The sequence below is a fragment of the Papaver somniferum genome, chromosome 5 (assembly GCF_003573695.1).
Source record: "Papaver somniferum cultivar HN1 chromosome 5, ASM357369v1, whole genome shotgun sequence".
NCBI lineage: Eukaryota > Viridiplantae > Streptophyta > Magnoliopsida > Ranunculales > Papaveraceae > Papaver > Papaver somniferum.
In genome coordinates this window covers 97,852,074-97,871,034 of record NC_039362.1, presented here as the reverse complement: position 1 = coordinate 97,871,034, position 18,961 = coordinate 97,852,074, and the positions used below count along the sequence as shown (strand labels likewise).

The following is an 18,961-nucleotide window of genomic DNA, read 5'->3' as shown; positions in this document are numbered from 1 at the left end:
CTAAGGCCAGAATGTGTGTGCGTGCGCGGTGTCGGATTCAGCCGCGCTAGCTTATCTCATTTTTCTCTGATTGGACTGGGACATGTAATATAGACCTATAATTCGTGGAAACAGTGGATACTAGTAGATTTTGGCGTGCAGATAAGTAGAGATTACTGTTGGAATTTGTGTCGGTTCCAAATGTAATCATAGTCTACATATGCAATTGTTAAGTTTTAGTTATTTTGTTTGTATCGAGTGATACTGTCTATTTTTTATGGTAAATGAATGTTACAATGTGCACATAATTATACACATGTTGATTCTTAATGTGTACATAATTGTACACATGTTGATTTATAATGTGCACATAGTTGTACACCCGTTCGTTAATGTGCACATAATTGTACACCTCTTGATCATTAAATTTTTTCTGTGGCCTGGGATATTAAACACGCGGTTCCCGGTTAATATTTCATGTGGCCTATCTGGGGTCTTACATGGAACTTTAAAGTCGTTGTTTGGATTTTGTTAAAGTTACAGATCTCTAACGTGGCCCTTTTGTTTTGATTAGTTTGGCAGTTTGTAATTTCCGATCTTCATGGATTAGTTGTTACCTCTTTTTACGATTTTATAAAAATTCAATTTACAATAGTCTGTTACAAACTCAACCTTAGCGTTTAATATCTTATATTTCGATAATAATTTCTTTAAACATTCCATAAGCCTATTAACCGTTTTACATGTATTATGATATGATATGTTGTAATTCTAGGAGATGGTTCTTACGCGCGCATCTGGGTACTTTGGATGTAGCAAAACCAAGCCTTATAGAGTCGATGCCTGCTGGTAACCCAAAGATGCTTGAGAAAGATGTGTAGGCCGTCGATTCCAGTATCTTCTAACAACGCTTCTATATCAAATCATTTAGTATTTCGGATAAGCAAGATGTTTTTGGCTTACTCGCTGTTGAAAACTTATTAGTTCATCAGTTATGATGGTGAGTCTCCACATTACATTTGCATTTTCTACTGTTTTTACCTTTTAAAAAAAAATCAACTTGCGAGCTTGATATTCGACGGTTTTCATGTGTACATAGTTGTACACTCATTCATTGTTAATGTGTACATAGTTGTACACCTTAATATTGTTGCCTGTAAATTTCATTTTGCGTGATTTTTGGCTGGATCATGTGGACCTAAATTTCCAGGTTCATATCATATCATTTCTTCTACTCATAGGTCACATATTATTATCATTATATGAGTAATGTTGTATTTATGTTATACATTGAAATGATATTTGTATATTCTCGTTGGAGTTTGGAATGATAATATGGAATCACCGATACACGATAAGTAGAACTGGGTGCATGAAATTGTGGATTATATATAGATTAGTATAGTTAACGCTTGGAAAAAGAACTGACCTCTTCATTTGCATATCCGAACGACGGAGTTACAATACATTTGTAGTATACACTGAAAAATTATACACATGTAAATTGATAATGTGTACATAGTTGTACACCTGTTGATTATTGATGTGTACATAGTTGTGCACCTGCTGATTGTTGATGTGTACATAGTTGTACACATGTCGATCGTTAATGTGCACATAGTTGCACACCTTTTGATTGTTAACATTATCACTTTCCTATTTTACTCAACAAAAATTTGTCAGACATATGTTGCGTATGTGCATCCCCATCTTATGTTACTTGTACGCTGTTGTATTCCAACATTCATCATCAAATATATTTATTGCGCATTTTTTTTATGTAGTTGGAGATGACGTTGATGACGACAAGATTAGTTTCGTCTATCCCAAGTCAAAGCCAAGGATACCACAAAGCTAATTGCAAGTGGAAGGGAGAAGATGACTTCCATGATTTTTGGTGGAGGTGCTCTAATGGTTGTTGGTGCAAGTCTGCAACTGGTGTTGTAGATCTTACTGCCTCGAAGACTAAGGAAGATGAGAAAGTAGAAGAAAAAGAAATTTTTTCCATAGTAAGTCTCTTGTTTCCTTTCCCTTCTCCTTTTTACTAACCACTGGTTTAATATTTGCATTTTAGATGATATGTTGATAATGAAAATCACATCCAAGTTTGTTGATTATAACATACTTTTATGTTTTAGTTTTGCCGTTGTTCAAATGTTAGTTTTACAATACGTTTGAAATTTCTTGTGTAAATTATAATTTACCCGAACGATGGAGTTACAGTCCGTTTGTAGTATACTACATAAAATTACTTGTAAATTGTTAATGTGCATATAGTTTCCACGTTACGGCCTCATTGACATATAACATATGTTATGGGTATTGTTTGGATTTTGCTTGATTTTCGTATATGTTTACATATTTGTGCACCATTGTCCAGTTTCATGGATATATTGCATGGTTTGTGGGTATGAATGTTGAATTTTCTGGTTAATTGTAGATATATATATATAGTTGAACACCATTATCCCTTCTCATGAATATAATATATATAATTGTATTTCTTTCTATACTAAGTGTGTGTAGTTAGGACCAAATGGATGGAGATTAAGTTAATAACTGGCCAACTTTTTACTTTGATTGCTTTCTTTGCTTTGTTTCTTACGTGGTTGTTAGTGAAAGGTTATCGCTTCTTTTTCAAGCTGTGGTTTCTTATGTTTTATTGTTTTGTCCTGGATGCAGGTTATATGCTAAACCATTTTATGCAAATCAAGCTGTTATCCAGCTAGAGCTTGGTGTAGTCGATATCTTTGTCAGTCTGGCTATCATGATTCATGAATGTTGGATTTTCTATATTTTTTCTGATGTGTACATAATTGTACACTAATGTGAATTAAAAAAATCTAAAAAGTGAAAATTATATAGTCATATGAGTATTCATTTTGTAGATCTCGAAAAGAGATATCCGAATATATAAAATTTGTAAATTTTGGACGAGCGACTCGAAAGATAAATTATTTTTCAATTATTTATATATTATTTAAGTCATTTTGGACTAAAACGCAAATTTTTGGACTAAATTGTAGATAATAAGGGTTATTAGTGTACTTTCCCTACATTTGGACTAATTTATACCTAGTTGACTCGGACTGGACTAAACCATACTTTTGGAATGATTTTTGGACTAAACCGTGTTTTTCCCAAGAAACAAAGATGATTCTCCTGCACCCAAGAATGTCCCCTCCGACAAGGCCCCACAACTCAACACAGAAGAAGGTGCAAGTGCTAGATTTGACACTCGAACCAACTTCGGTAGACCAGTTCATTTCCGCGTGCCACTTTCAGTGGTTGTTATTGCAGATGCAGGGCGGTCAAGGATTTTCCGACCCAAGAAAACCACCCAACCACGTATGGCCCAAACTCAGAAGGCTCACCAATCATCCTCTCAATCCCAAAATCCATTGAACGTCCCCTCTCCACCCAAGCCCAACCCACTAAGCCACTATTTCAACCCTCAGTGAAAAACGGGGGTCTAACAACCACACTCAATATTTCGCTTAGCAATCTGTATGGAAAAACTCCAATATACTTTTAAGAGAATCAACTAGACAGTCAGACTCAATCTTATAAAAAGTATATCCAAGAGTTATATCTCAATTTCTCGATTCAATACTTACTCAAGCAAATAGAAAGCTGCGATCTAATTGAATACAAGAGAAATCACTTGAATGGTACCAAAGAGCAATGTTCAAGTATCAATCAATTTTAATCAACAACCAAAGGCTGGATTTACCAATTGATCGATTCAACGCACAACCTGTGATATTTCAATTATATAACAAAATATAATGCGAAAAAGAAATAACACATAACACCAGAAGTTTTGTTAACGAGGAAACCGCAAATGCAGAAAACCCCGGGACCTAATCCAGATTGAACACACACTGTATTAAGCCGCTACAGACACTAGCCTACTACAAACTAACTTCGGTCTGGACTATAGTTGAAACCGAATCAATCTCACACTGATCTAAGGTATAGTTGCGCTCCTTACGTCTCTGATCCTAGCAGAATACTACGCATTTGATTCCCTTAGCTGATCTCACCCACAACTAAGAGTTTCTACGACCCAAGGTCGAAGATTTTATTAAACAAATCTGTATCACACAGAAAAGTATACATGAATAGATAAATCTGTCTCCCACAGAAATACCTACGAGTTTTGTTCCGTATTTTGATAAATCAAGGTGAACAGGAACCAATCGATAAACCGGACTTATATTCCCCAAGAATAACCTAGAATTATCAATTACCTCACAATAATCTTAATCGACTAGCAAAACAATTGCGAAATCACAAACGATGAGACGAAGAGTTTGTGACTACTTTTCTATCTTGCCTATCAGAGAAATCAATCTCAAGCCAATCTTACGATTGTACTCAAATACGATAGAAACAACAAGATCAGATCACGCAATTACAAAGAAAATAGTTGGGTTTGGCTTCACAATCCCAATGAAGTCTTTAAGTCTTTAACCTACAAGGTCTCGATAGAAACCTAAGGTTAAAGGAGAATCTACTCTAGCTTACAACTAGTATCACACAGGAGGTGTGGGGATTAGATTTCCCAGTTTTTAGAGTTCTCCTTTATATAGTCTTCAAATCAGGGTTTGCAATCAATGCTACCTTGGTAACAAAGCATTCAATATTCACCGTTAGACGAAAACCTGATTGGATTCAAGCTAATATCTTTCAACTGTTAGATCGAACTTAGATTTTTATACACACATGAAATGTAACTTCATTTAGCTTTGAGTAACCGTACCTAAACATGTATAAGTCGTTGGTTCAACGGTAGTTAACCATAGGTTAGCCATATGAGCACTTTCATATCAACCTTATTTTTATTTACCACAACTAGTTCAAATGAACTAGTTAGAGAGTTGTTCAATTGATTAGATCTCATAGAAGTATACAAGACACAATCGAAACAAAAACAGTTTTGATTCACTCGAATCGATTCATGAACATTATAGCCACGGTTTGCAAATATTGCATTCCTTAAAATATAAATGTCTTAGTTCACGAATTAAACTGTTTTTAGAAAATAACCTACTTAAGTACGCATACTGGTACGCAGACTTACGTACCCGGATTAAGTTTATTTTCAGTTCACAAACTCCAGCATAAATTCACGGGATGTGAACTTCCGGCAGTACACATATTGGTACGCGGACTTTAGTTCCGGTTATCCTGAGCAGCAAAGTACGCATACTTTGGTTCAAGGATATTGGACTTACACACGTATGAGTTGTCTCACAATGTTTATATCCAACCATGGTTATGTATTCTAAACTCTCATTTCAATCATTGCAACATTCTTAGAGGACGTTATATAGTTGTTGTTCACAAACTAATATGACTTTCGTCACTAGTAAAGATGAACTTGGCCAAAACGAAATCTTACCAACACATATTTCGAGAAAAAGATAAGCGAGATAAACTCAGATCGAAATAGTACATGTGTATAATCATAGTCTATATAGCAATACGAATTTTGCCTCAAGATAGAAGATAAAGTAGACTTTTGAGTGATAGATAAGTTGAAGTCTCCACATACCCTTTTGTCGATGAAGTTCCACCAGTTCCTTGAGTAGTTCTTCGTCTTTGCATGATGAACACCGTGGAGTCTAGAGCTCAACTACACTTTCTATCCTAGTCCGAGATTTAGCTATTAATAGACTAAAAATTTAGACTTATAGTTTTGGCAACTAAACTTGACAAACAAGCTTGAGATAGCAACGCTTGCGAGTTCGACCGAGCAGTGCTCTAACAATCTCCCCCTTTGTCAATTTTAGTGACAAAACTATCAATACATATGAAATACAAAATAAATAAACTTTGCAGCTTCTCTTCCACATGCATGATCCTCTTGGTTCTTCAACATTACTCGAAATCTTCGTCACTTCCAAGTACTCCAATGATTCCAAAGGTTGTAAGTTCAACATCATCTTTGTTGAAAATCCGTAGCCATAACAATGAGAAAACAAAAGCTCTCAATCATTGTTACATAGTGTCATAGTATTATTACACAACATCAAAGTTCAATTGTATCACAACTTCGACAACAATACTATGGTGATATGTATCACTCCCCCTTAATCAATACTCCATCTCACATGGAAACCACTCCCCCTTACATAATGATCCGAAAACCATATGTATCTGTAGTGTGAACTACACTTAATTCTCCCCCTTTTTGTCAATAAAATTGGCAAATGTACGAAAACTAGTGGGATCCTCATGAAATTTCCACAGAGACACTTCATGACCAAAAGAAAGTACATATCAACTTTTTAGATGCAATCAAATAGCCGAAGCTAAATGCATTCATCAAGGAGATTATAAAGATACAAGATAACTCCTATAATGTTCCACATCCGCATTCTCCACAAATATTTGGCGATTAAACACAAGTTCAATTAAGAACTCTCCCCCATAAAATATCATTCTCGAGAGAACAACAAGAGCGACCTTACTTTCACAAGAAAAGAAGGATTTCTTTGGACATTAACAAATCACATAAGAGTATGAATTTGTATCCAAAAAACTCAATTAAAATAACCACAAGAGAACCCATGATTAATTTAATCGGAAATGCTTAACATAAGAGAACTTACGGAGCCGCACAGTACATACATAAGAAATATGGATCAGGGAAGATCAATACTGTGGAATAGACAAAGATTCATTCTATTTCTCATCACCATTTGCATAATGACATATAATAGACATAATCTTTGTAAACAAAATCTCATCCTATCTTCCACCAATATTTGCATAATGACATACAATAGGCTTATCTTTTGTTTTTGTCAAAAGTTCATTCAATTCTTTATCAATACTTGCATATTGACATACGAAAGACTCAACTTTTAACCACATATGGGACAATCATAGTTCAAGGACGCAAACCCACATATCCATAAAGATTAATACTGCAAAAATCATCTTCCAAACAAACTTTAGAATTTAAGCAAATAAATCTAAAAACATTGAAGATGAAAATCGTTGGACATAGCAATGTGTAATCACAATAATGGATATTCCAAACTCTAGTTATAAAATTCTCATAAGAATATTTCCTAGACAAATATAAGAATCAACAAGCTAAAGAACAATGACAGACTCTTAAACCATCAAAACCGAACACGAACTAAAAATCAAATAGACGTTTCGGGATCCTCACGAGCCTTGAGGTCTTTGAGATTGTGATTGACAGCATCTGCTTCTTCAAAGAAGATATCCTCATTGAGAAGATCTTTAACATGTGTCTTGATGAGAACAAGGTCAGGGTTAACCTTTTTCAACTCAGTTCTTAACACATCAAGACACTTCATTGTATCAACAAGTTGCTGTTTTGCATCCTCAAAGTTTTTGAGAAAATCAAGAACCACTTCAGCTGATATCTCTTCAATGTCCTCAATATCTGAGTAGGAATCAGAAGATTGAGGAAAAGAGCCTTCAAATTCTACGTAGGTTCCCTTCTTTTCATCGAGTTCGAAATATATAGCATTATCAATGAAGTCTTCCGGCAGATCCCAAGAGCAAGAAGAAGAAGCCATTGATAATATGAAACCTAGAGTGAGGTAACTCAACTCAATAGGAAAGGTATATAAACGATTTCGGAAGGACTTAGGGTTTACAAGATAGGTTCGTGAGAGAACACATAAACTCGTACATGTACATGAATGACCCAGATGAAGGACCACAAAACCCTAAAGCAAAACTATTCGCAAAGAGAGATTGCACAATATTTTGTTGTTTGAGTGAATAAATTCACATATCTGAGCTCTTATAAACTTTCTTATGAAAGTTTAGAGCATAAGCAAAAACACTTGTCACAAAAAAAACTGTAGAACCAAGGAAAAATACTTATGTAAAAGTGTTGATAATCCATCTAAGAACGATAAGAAAATAGCTAGATTATCAGAGACACTTTGCCAATAAATATACCTAATCAATTCTCACTCAACCAGGATTTTTGTAAGTGAGATTTCAACCTTGTGATTAATTAACACAAGTATGAGCCTTTAGCTCATTAAATGAACATTGTTTTCAGTTATCCTTCTTTCTCTGGGACTTTGGGGGAAAACCATTATGATGTGAAACGTTATCATAAAATTTACTATTATCAAAATATGACTCATAGTATTGATTCTTACCTGAAGAGTTTTGGCTAGAGAAAGTTGACAGCCTGTTGACGATTTTTTTATAACCTTCAATTATCTCCTTTAGGTTATTAAGAAATATATCATCATTTTTGCTCCTTTCTCCCGAAACTTTGTTCACATCGAATGTAACATTATCTCCCTTATTGAAAGAGGAAAATTCCTGAGCTTTTCTTAGATGATTTTTGTTAAGACGTCTGTTTTGTTTCTGAGCATTTGAGGAACTCATAAAACTGACTTTCCTGGTAGAGTACACAGGGTGAGTACTAAAGCCAATTGGTTTAGACATACGAATGTCAGTTACACCTTTGAGGATCAAGTTTAAGGCGTGTTGAAGTCGAACAAATGAATTGTTATTCAACCTAGAGTTTCTCTTTTGCTTGACAAACCCTTTTGAATCACAAAAGAAACATACTTTCAGATCAGGAGAGTGATTAGATAATGCAGTCTTAACAACATCGTTTGGAGATTTCTTCCTTCTATGTGATGTGGAACGTCCTTGACTAGAGGAGGCAATAAACACATCTTTTCCAATAGGAAGGGATTCTGGTTTCACTTCCGGAACTTGAACTTCAGTTGTGGTAGAAGTATATGGTATATTATACTTTTTAAAGCATCCTTGAATCGAGAGTTTACTCAAGCGATGTTCAATTTCCACAGCATCCTTTTTGAGGCTTGCCTCGAGTAACATACGTGAAGAGTGAACTTCAGTATTTTCTTTGGATTTATAGTCTCTTGCTATACCAACAAGAACATTGACATGATTTTTTAACCAATTAAATATATCAGCTTGGATTCTAAAAAAGTTTAGAATCAGTTCACTCTCTTCACCTGTTTCCCTTTCATCAACAGAGAAAAACTCTTTTAGAGGGTAATCGGAACAACACATGTCAGTGCCTGTCTGTGTTGTCATAACACTAGGTTCGTCTGTATTTGAGATTGACGAATCTTTCTATTTAATAGACACAGTCGAAACAAAACTTTTATTTCTGGCGACGCGTTTATCAGAGATAGTACTCTTGTCCATAGAGTCATATCGGTACAAACACAGACTTATAAGGTCTTTAAATGTGTTTGCCTGCTCTGATACCAATTGAAAAAACGGGGGTCTAACAACCACACCCAATATTTCGCTTGGCAATCTGTATGGACAAACTCCAATATACTTTTAAGAGAATCAACTAGACAGTCTGACTCAATCTTATAAAAATCCAAGAGTTATATCTCAATTTCTCGATTCAATACTTACTCAAGCAAATAGAAATTTGCGAGTCTAATTGAATACAAGAGAAATCACTTGAACGGTACCAAAGACCAATGTTCAAGTATCAATCAACAACCAAAGGTTGAATTTACCAATTGATTGATTCAACGCACAACCTGTGATATTTCAATTATATAACAAAATATAATGCAGAAAAGAAATAACACAAACACCAGAAGTTTTGTTAACGAGGAAACCGCAAATGCAGAAAAACCTCGGGACCTAGTCCAGAATGAACACACACTGTATTAAGCCGCTACAGACACTAGCCTACTACAAACTAACTTCGGTCTGGACTGTAGTTGAACCCCAATCAATCTCATGCTGATCCAAGGTACAGTTGCGCTCCTTACATCTCTGATCCCAGCAGGATACTACGTACTTGATTCCCTTAGCTGATCTCACCCATAACTAAGAGTTGCTACGACCCAAAGTCGAAGACTTTAATAAACAAATTTGTATCACATAGAAAAGTATACAAGAATAGATAAATTTCTCTCCCACAGAAATACCTACGAGTTTTGTTCCGTCTTTTGATAAATGAAGATGAACAGGAACCAATCGATAACCCGGAGTTGTATTCCCGAAGAACATCCTAGAATTATCATTCACACACTACACCAAATTCTCGGACTAGGAACAGGAATTCGTAGATTTGTCGTTACAAATGGACGTTACAAAGAATTCGAACAGGCTACAGCCGTTACTAAATTTTAAAAATTTCCAAACAGGTGTAAGCCGTTCTAAAATTTTTTTAGGCGTGCCACTCACACGCCTGGTCACACCCGGGCCGTAACACCTAGAGTTTTGCGTGTGCCAACCACACGCGTACTTTTCTGTTTCCACCCAAGATGAATAACACTAGAGGATATTTCCTCCCATGTGTGCCATTGCTTTTCTTCCCTTGCCTATCGATTCATCGATTTCATTTTCTTTCTCTTTCTCTTTTCTGCTCCTGCTCCTCTTCTTCCTCTCACAGAAACCATCTTCAATAATCTTCAATGATATCTTCTCTTCTCTCTTTCTTCTTCCCTGAAGATTCACATCTTTTAATCGAGATTAGGATTTCGATTTCATCATCTATTTTAGGGTTTCAGTTTTTCCGATTTTAGGTTTCAGTTTGTTAATCAGATTCTAGGGCTTGTTGTCCAGTTTGTTAATCAAATTTTGGGGTTTCATTATCTGATTTCAGGTTTTTTTATGAGAGTTCAGAGTTGGAATTTTTTCATCATCTGATTTTAGGGTTTCATCGTCTCCTGCATAAGCCTCTCTCCACCCTCAGCTAAGCTTACATTAATCGGGTTGATCCAGTGAAGCGCTTCAGATCTGAGGTTTGTTATTCTCTTTTCTCTTGTGATTTGAAGTGTTTTAGATTTTTTAGTATTCTTCCCTAATCTCTTGTGAGAGTGTCGTCTGCAGTCTGTACTCTTAATTAGAAGCCATTGGAGACGAAGTAGCAAGAAGAAGAATTTGCCGTATTGGGTATAAACCTTGTTCACTTTCTTATTTCCAATTTTGTTTGCTATACTCTTTGTAAAAAAATGATTTATGTTAGGCATTCTTTGTTAGAGCTGTACATTAAGCTGTATATGGGAATCGGCAGATATGAAGATGAACCTGGTGGTTGAGTTCAAGTGTTGAAGTTGCAGCTGCTCCAAAAGCTATAGAAAGTGGAGATAGAATTGATGCGTGCTGTGTTGATGAGTCTGAGAAGATGAGAAGTAGGGTTCTGGTAGTAGATTGTATGATACTGCAGCTGTAGAAGATGAATTCTTGTGGCGGATAAGAATCTGGTTTGAATTGAGAAGATGGTTTGCATCTGCAACTCAGTTTTGGAGACCAGTGATGAATAATGGGTATTGTGGTGTGCTGTATATGGTGGATTCTGCAGTGAATGGAGCGATGGATTATGGAGCTTCTGAAGCGCAGTAGCTAGGTATTGTGGTGTGCTGAAGCAGCTGCTGCAACGGAAACTGAGATGGCAACCAGGTGAAGGCTGTTTGGGTTTGATTAGGAATGGTTTTATCTCAAGTTGTAATTTTTACTGCTGAACCGGTGGTGAAGATGCCCCAGGCACCTTTGCCACCTAAAGAAGCAGAAAGGCAGCTTTCAAGAGCAGTCCATGGATTAAGAATTTGGTTACTGGGGGTACATGAAGAAGCACAAGAGGATGATCTTCAAACTGCATTTGGCGAGTTTGGCGAGATTAAGAATTTGCATCTGAATCTTGATCGCCGTACTGGATTTGTCAAGGTATGTAAAAGCTTTTAGCAGGTATCCTTATTCATGGTATAGATATGTGCAGTTTCTTGGCGGATGAGTACTATGTAGTACCTCACAACATTCTGGTGTTACCTTAGTGCACACTAACACCTTTTTCAATCACTTTATTATAGATAATGTAGCTTATCATGTATGCCAGAACAAGAAGCAGCGTCTGTACTCCATGATATTACATTGTTTTGGCTTTTAATTTAGTATGCAATCAAATGTGTTTGTTAAAGTCATAACATTTGTTTTTGGAATTATCGGATCTTGAATCATATCTTCGAGTGGACCAAGTACTATACGAACACTTGTCTCTTTCACATGCACCCTCGCTGCCCTCTGAACAAGGAAAGCAGCTTTTAACACATAGCTTGTAAGAGAATTAGATTTGCTTGAAAAGAGTTTTAAAAACTAAGTTTAGTTTTACTGGGGAAAAAGTTCATTTTTAAGCACTGCTCTGTAACACTGTATCCAGTGCTTAGTTGTTTTTTTTAATTGTGAGTAGTTCAATCTAATTAGGAAAACAAAGATGATAGTACTGAATGTTGTATGAAGCCATGAGAGCAAACGAACAAGATTATATTGAAATTGTGCAATTTGGTGGAAATACAATGTTTACTAATTGTTTAAATTGTTGAATTTTTTATTTTTCTGCTTGTTCATGTGATGAGACGGATAACTTCTTTGACTAGACTTGTGGAATTAGGATAAATTTGACAAACACTTTCATGTTACCGCTTTTCGAATATGACAATATGTTATTAGTTTTAATGCTTGGATTCACATGTTCAGGTCTTACTGGATAGGGTAGAACATTTTGTTCAGTCGGTTGCAGTACACGAAGATCAAATCTTTCAGAAGCGTGCTCGTATTCAACAGGTGATTTGCTTACTGCTTCATAATAGTAATACCTTGTTATCATCAGATCACTTATACTGGTGGTTGACAGACCTCTACTATCTCACTATTCTTAATTCTAAGTCTAAAGATGTCTTGGTCTTCTATCTGTCAAAAAGTTGATTCCAACATTGATGAGGGTGCTTGCGGACTTTTCTGTGCATAAAAAAGAATTTTTAGCTACTTTTCTGGCTTCTTTGATAAGCGATCATCATAATTCATCTTTTATTTATTTCAGGCACAAGAAAATAGGAGAGCAAATTCTGATGAGCCTTAAACACTGCTAGTAGACAAGGTTTGTCTTCTTACTTTCCTGGTACAGTTCAGCAAGTCTTGTATGAATATATACCTGGATGCATGGATATCAGCTCGTTTTGCTTCATTGGGATGATATAGGTCGAATATGAATTGGTTAATTCTGGTGTATTTGCTTACTGTCATAGGTCGAAAATAAAAAATCCTCCTAATGTACAACTAATATAATTGAATTGCTGGGCATAATGTTTATTTTCAGCCTCTTAAACCCTTAATCATTGGTTAGGATTTTGCTTTTGAACCCTTCATTTATGGAAGACATCTTAAATGATATAAATAAACAAGATGAAACATGGCTCATTCATCTGAAATGAAATGTTGGTTAATGTTGACGTAGCACAAATGTGCAACTCTGTTTAATATCTTTTAGTTTGAGATTTTCTCATATGAAGTTGGAAAATGCACGAGAAGCTTGTCAACTGATATTGTATTCTTTCTAAAATTGATGTGCCAAACTGCAAAATCATAACTTGACAGAAACAAGAAAGGTAAACCTTATAGACAGTATCATGTTTCAAGCTGGAACTATATGGTAGTAGCTATACTAATAGTGAGACTTGCTGTTCCTAATTTTGTATGTGTCTCGTGAATGTCACTGTACATGCTTTCAACCAGCCGTGAATGCTCTGAGCTTTGAGGACATTTATCTGCATGCAGGATTCATATTCTAGGATTCATATTCTAATATGCTATTCTTCTCAGGTAAAATTAGGGGATCCGGGATACAAAGAAAGGTACTACATAGAGAAATTTGACCTGTCAAGCGCAGAGGAGATTGATAAAGTCAAAGATGACGTTGTAAGTGCTTTATCTTCGATATTTTTCATTTGCATGTTAGTGTTATTTACAGTTGTTTTCTTTTACTAAAAGGCACTGATGTGGCCTGGGCAACACAACTGATGAAGGGTCCATAGATCACTTAGGCGAAATGGTTTTCACTTTGTTGGCTGATGTTGTTATTTTATATATTACCAGGTCATAGTTCAGATCACTATCATTCTTTACCTGATTCTTTGTCACTTGGAAAATAACCCGCCGCATGGCATATTCATTTGTAGGTTTGGAAGTATGTGGAAGGTCTTTGCTGGGTGATACAGTATTACTATCATGGCGTTTGCTCGTGGCAATGATCAGTATAGTACCAAAAAGTGATGCTCAACTTTAGAGAAATTTAGTTTATCCGTCTTTATAGTACTTTTGCAATTATATTTATGGGCTTTTTTTCTATATCATGCTTTCCAACCTTTCCAGCACAAACCACTTAAATATGACCCAAATTCAAACGTGGTTGAAGCAGGATGCTGGTACAAGGGAAGGTTAACCTTCCTTTGCAGTACATATGTAGCTGAATTCTCCAGTGGTGGACTAGACTGGAGGATCAGCCCTGATATTACTGACATCATGATTCTTCTCATCCAATGCTGTCTCACTCGGTCACCGAATTAGATTCGGAAAATATGGACTTCTTTTAGATATTGTCTAGCTTATTGGTATAATATTTTGGCAGAAATTGTTGCTATATTATGTGCAGGAGAGTGGGCTGTTCACAACAATTTCTACAAAGTCTGCTTCCAGACTGATTCTCAAGCCGCAATGAAGGTTTTTCAGTCACAAACAGTTCCTTGGTGGAGCATGACAAGATGGAACTAAATCAAAAGATCTCTTCAAGATTGGTACTTCTCTCACAGCTATAGGGAGATAAAACTTTTCAGCAGACTCTGATGGCTAAGAGAGGAGTTAGTTTAGCAAAGGGCGAAAAAAGCTATACCACAAGACCTGAGTTCATGAAGACAATGGAAATCCCTGGGAAGCCGCACTACAGAATCTGTTAAATTCTTTTTTTGGGCTTTTTTCTTTGTTTTTAGTTTTTAGCCCAAATATATTGGGCCTATTTGTATAAACTTTGGTTATTATCTTTGGTTCCAATAAAAGAATGATTTTTTTAGGGACGATGGTTTTTTTGGGGGACCTTGGTCTTATTAGGGCACCTTCCCTATAGTTATAAGGGGTGTCCTAAAACATTGAAATGACTAACCTATCCTTAACCTAATTTAATTAAAACCAACACAATAACCATCTCTCTCTATATATAACCACCACCTCCGCTCACCACCTCCCACCACCACCGATTACCACCACCACCCACCATTGCCGACCACCACCACCACCACGGTGGGCCGATTACCACCACCACCACCTCTAATTATCACCACCAACAACCACCGATTACCACCACCACCTCCGATTACCACCACCACCACTATATATATAGCTTAATTTAAAACATTAACAAAGATATTCTCACAAACCCATTACTTGTCATTCGTTTTTGGTTGAATAAACGAGAACTAATCATCAAAATGAGTTGAAAATGGAAGTTGCAGAGAGGTTTAATGGAGTTTTTTTTCAGTAAAAAGTTCGGTTATCACAAATTATTTTTTTCTTAACCGAACTCAAAGTTCGGTTGATTCGCAAAAAAATACTTTTAACCGAACTCCTTGTATTAGAACAATACAAGTCCATAAGTTCGGTTCGTTCGCAAAATTATTAAGTTTTCTTTGTAACCGAACTCTACCTATAAGCCCAGTTCGGTTGATTCGCAAAATATGTTGAAGTTTGCGAACCAACCGAACTTCTAACACTAGGTTACTTTTAACCTGAAGTTCGGTTGGGAACTTGGTTGCGTTGAAGTTTGCGAACTAACCGAACACACAAGATGTACTCAAATAAATTGTCAAGTTCAAAGTTCGGTTACCTACCATTTTATCCTAGATAACCGAACATTGCACTGTACGACCAAAACCTCCATTAACGAGCGAGTTCGGTAACCTGCGTGTTTGGAAAACGTAACCGAACTACACTTTCAGGTGTATTCGGTTACATGTTCTTGAATATGGTAACCGAACTACACTTTCAGATGTGTTCGGTTACATGTTGTTGACATATGGTTAACCGAACTGACCCAAATTTACATAAAAAATTTCATTTTTTTGAAAGTTTGGAGCAATTCAACCAACATTATCTAAGTTTGAAGCATACCTGGGTACCCAAATACCCTTCCTCCGGCTGTGGTTGGTAAAATCCATCGTTTTTCATGTTTTCCTTCTTCATCTTCTCTAACTTTACTCTCTCGATAATTCTACTTCTTTAAAAAAAAAACTCTTCTGATTTTTTAATCTCACTAATTATCTTTAACTTAATCATCTTACTAATCATTACACTAACTATTATTAACACTAGCTAATCATCACCAAAATTAATCAGGAGGGTAATTTAGGTATTAATATAAATATCTAGATAAGGGGTGATCTAGATTTACTTCTAATGTCTTTACCCAAAATAAAACCATGGTCCCCAAGAAAAATCATGGTCCCCAAAAAATCGTTCTAATAAAATCTATTATCCAGCAAAAAAAAGAACCATGATTTTGGGCATATCAAAATCTTACTAGGCATACAAAGGACTAGTCCTAACTTGGGTGACCTTATAAGGGGTACCCTATGGATAGTTCAATTACCTATATGCTCTTAAATCTTTTAAATTACTAATTTGTCCCTAACCCTAATACAAAAACCTATAATCTTTAATCCTAAAATCAGTTTCATTCAACCCCTTCTTCTTCTTCCTCCTCCACAGCCGAACCCACCACTATATTTTTTTCATCGTATCATCGCGGAAATTTAATTGTCGATTCGTGAAAATTTAGTCGACGATTAAACGCATCTATATAATGGGTCGTCGTAAGCCGATATCTCGTTCTAATCGATCGATTGAACAACCTATTGAAGAAGAAGAAGATTTAGAGAGTGAAGAACAAACTCAAAATCAACCACAAAATCAACCATAAGAAGAGATTGAAGAAGAACCAACACTGGAAATGAGAATAAGAAAGTGAGTTCTACAAACCCATCTCGTATTTGATGTTTTTAATTGGTATGATAGATTTAATTCGTCAAAAACGTGTTTGTGCGGCGGTTACAGTGTATGGTTCGGCGTAAAAAAAAATTTAGATGTGCGCCGAGCTTTTCTTGAAACTGAACCCTGAAAGTGCATATAAACGGCTCGGCGTAAATCTGAAATCCGTTTTGAGCCGAACTTAATGACACAGAGCCTAATATTTAGGATCAGTTTATTCGATGGTGTTAGTTTTGTGCCGAATATTTTTTGTGAATTTTAGAAATTTTGCATGTGCTTAGGATCGGCTTATATGGTAGTATTAGTTTTGTGCCAAATAAATGTTGTTTGAATTTCAGAATATTTGCATGTGCTTAGGATAGGCTTGTATGGTTGTATTAGTTTTGCGCCGATTAATGTTGTTTAAATTTCATGAATTCTGCATTGTAGGATCGGATTATTTGTATGACACCATTTTGCGCCGAATAAATGTTTCAACTCATAAGTCTAGATTCGGCTTATTCGATTCGAATGTCATTGAAAAAATTCCATAAATTTTACAATTGTATAGGATCGGCTTATTTATATGATATCATTCTGCGCCGAATACATGTTTGAGTTCATAATCGTTGTGTGCCGAATATGAAAAGATCGGCTTATAATTATTTTGTAGTATGAGCCGATCCACCCTCTGTGTAAGCCCATGAAAATTTCAAGACATGGTTCGGCTCATATGTGTTATTTAGGGTAAGCCGAGCCTTCTTATTTGTTGACAAGTTTTTGGCATTTCAAATCCATATTTCATATAGTTTGTATCCCGTTGTTGTTCGAAGCATACTTATAACTTTCATAATTGTGTCAGGACCAATGCAGCTAAAAAGAAGAAGAGGATGGAGGTGACACCTTCTGCTTCTAAAACTCCCGATCCTCGAGGAGGAGGTAAGAAAAAATTGGGAGCGAACCGTAGAGGAACTGACATAGTTGGTGATGAAGAAGTTGGAGTACAAGAAGAAGGAATTTATGATGATGAAGAAGTTGATGATATTCAAGAAACACAACCCCAAAGAAAACCCGAAAAGGTAAGAAGGTTGTACAACCAAAGTCAGTGGACAAAGTTGCAGAACAACGGGCTACAGGTTTTCACATTCCTGATGAAGATGATGTAATTTCACCTAGATCGGATGGTGAGCCTCATGGTCTTCCAGAAGATGGAGGAAATGTGTTGATTGGTTACGCCGAAGCTTGGGCAAAAAAGATTTATGAGACTCCTGATCACAACCGTGCAGTCCGAGTATTGAGACACCAGAGGGCAGCGAAATGGAAACTTTCTGAAGAGGTTGATGAGGTGGTTGCTTACGTACAATCCTCTGCTTTATGGCCTGCCATTAAATATGGACATCAAGATTATGATAGTGTGACAGCCTCCTGTTTTGCCGAGAGATTTTGTCCAGAGACTTACACGTTTCAATTACCTTTTGGAGAAATGACAATTTCTCCTAATGAAGCGAGTAAGATTACAGGCCTTAAATCAAGGGGTAGAAGCATGGATGCTGATTATTATGACATGAGTTGGGAAGAGCTGTACAAGTTGTTCGAGGAATATCTTGGTTGGAGTTCATACATGCCTTCAACCGATAATGAGCCGACTCTACCATACTTGTGGCTTGGTTGTCGAAGTGTTTGTGCCGATTTGTGAAACAACACACGAACCTTTCTTTATTAGGTTCCAACACATCTTTGACCAAGTAAGTAATGACATCGGGGTAGTCGGTCTTCCAATGCTCAATAAGCATTGTAAAATTTTCTTCATAGACATCCTCGGTGATTGACCATACCAAAGCTTCCCATTCACCTTGGAAAGAAGCCCACAACATATCATTATGTTCATATGCTTTCAAGAATTCCTTATTTTTCTTTACTCGTGTCTCCAACGGTAGTTTAGCAATATTCTCTAATTCTTTCAACTTAAGTGGTTGAATTATCGGTTGGCATTTTTTCCTCACATTGCATTATATATGAAACGTGCAAAGAAAGTTGAAAGCATCCGGAAATACCTTCTTAATAGCATACATCAACGATGAATCTTGATCGGAAACAAACACTTTAGGAAGAGCACTCTCCCGGAAGATTAACTTCAATTGTTCTAAACCCCAAACATAACTCTCTTTCTTCT

At 36.2% G+C, this 18,961-nt stretch overlaps 1 long non-coding RNA gene across 3 annotated transcripts; it reads left to right on the top strand.

Moving 5' to 3' along the window:
- The first annotated feature begins 10,344 nt into the window (after nucleotides 1–10,344).
- LOC113282295 lies at nucleotides 10,345–14,839 on the top strand. 3 transcript variants are annotated; one of them, XR_003326709.1, is made up of 8 exons: nucleotides 10,346–10,745; nucleotides 10,834–10,896; nucleotides 11,018–11,667; nucleotides 12,475–12,561; nucleotides 12,818–12,874; nucleotides 13,597–13,692; nucleotides 13,953–14,042; nucleotides 14,426–14,839. It is a non-coding gene; the product is annotated as an uncharacterized LOC113282295 (long non-coding RNA). The 3 variants fall into 3 exon arrangements; XR_003326708.1 differs by having other exon boundaries at nucleotides 10,345–10,745; nucleotides 10,984–11,667; nucleotides 13,953–14,839; XR_003326707.1 differs by having other exon boundaries at nucleotides 10,347–10,745; nucleotides 13,953–14,839.
- Nucleotides 14,840–18,961: the final 4,122 nt, after the last annotated feature.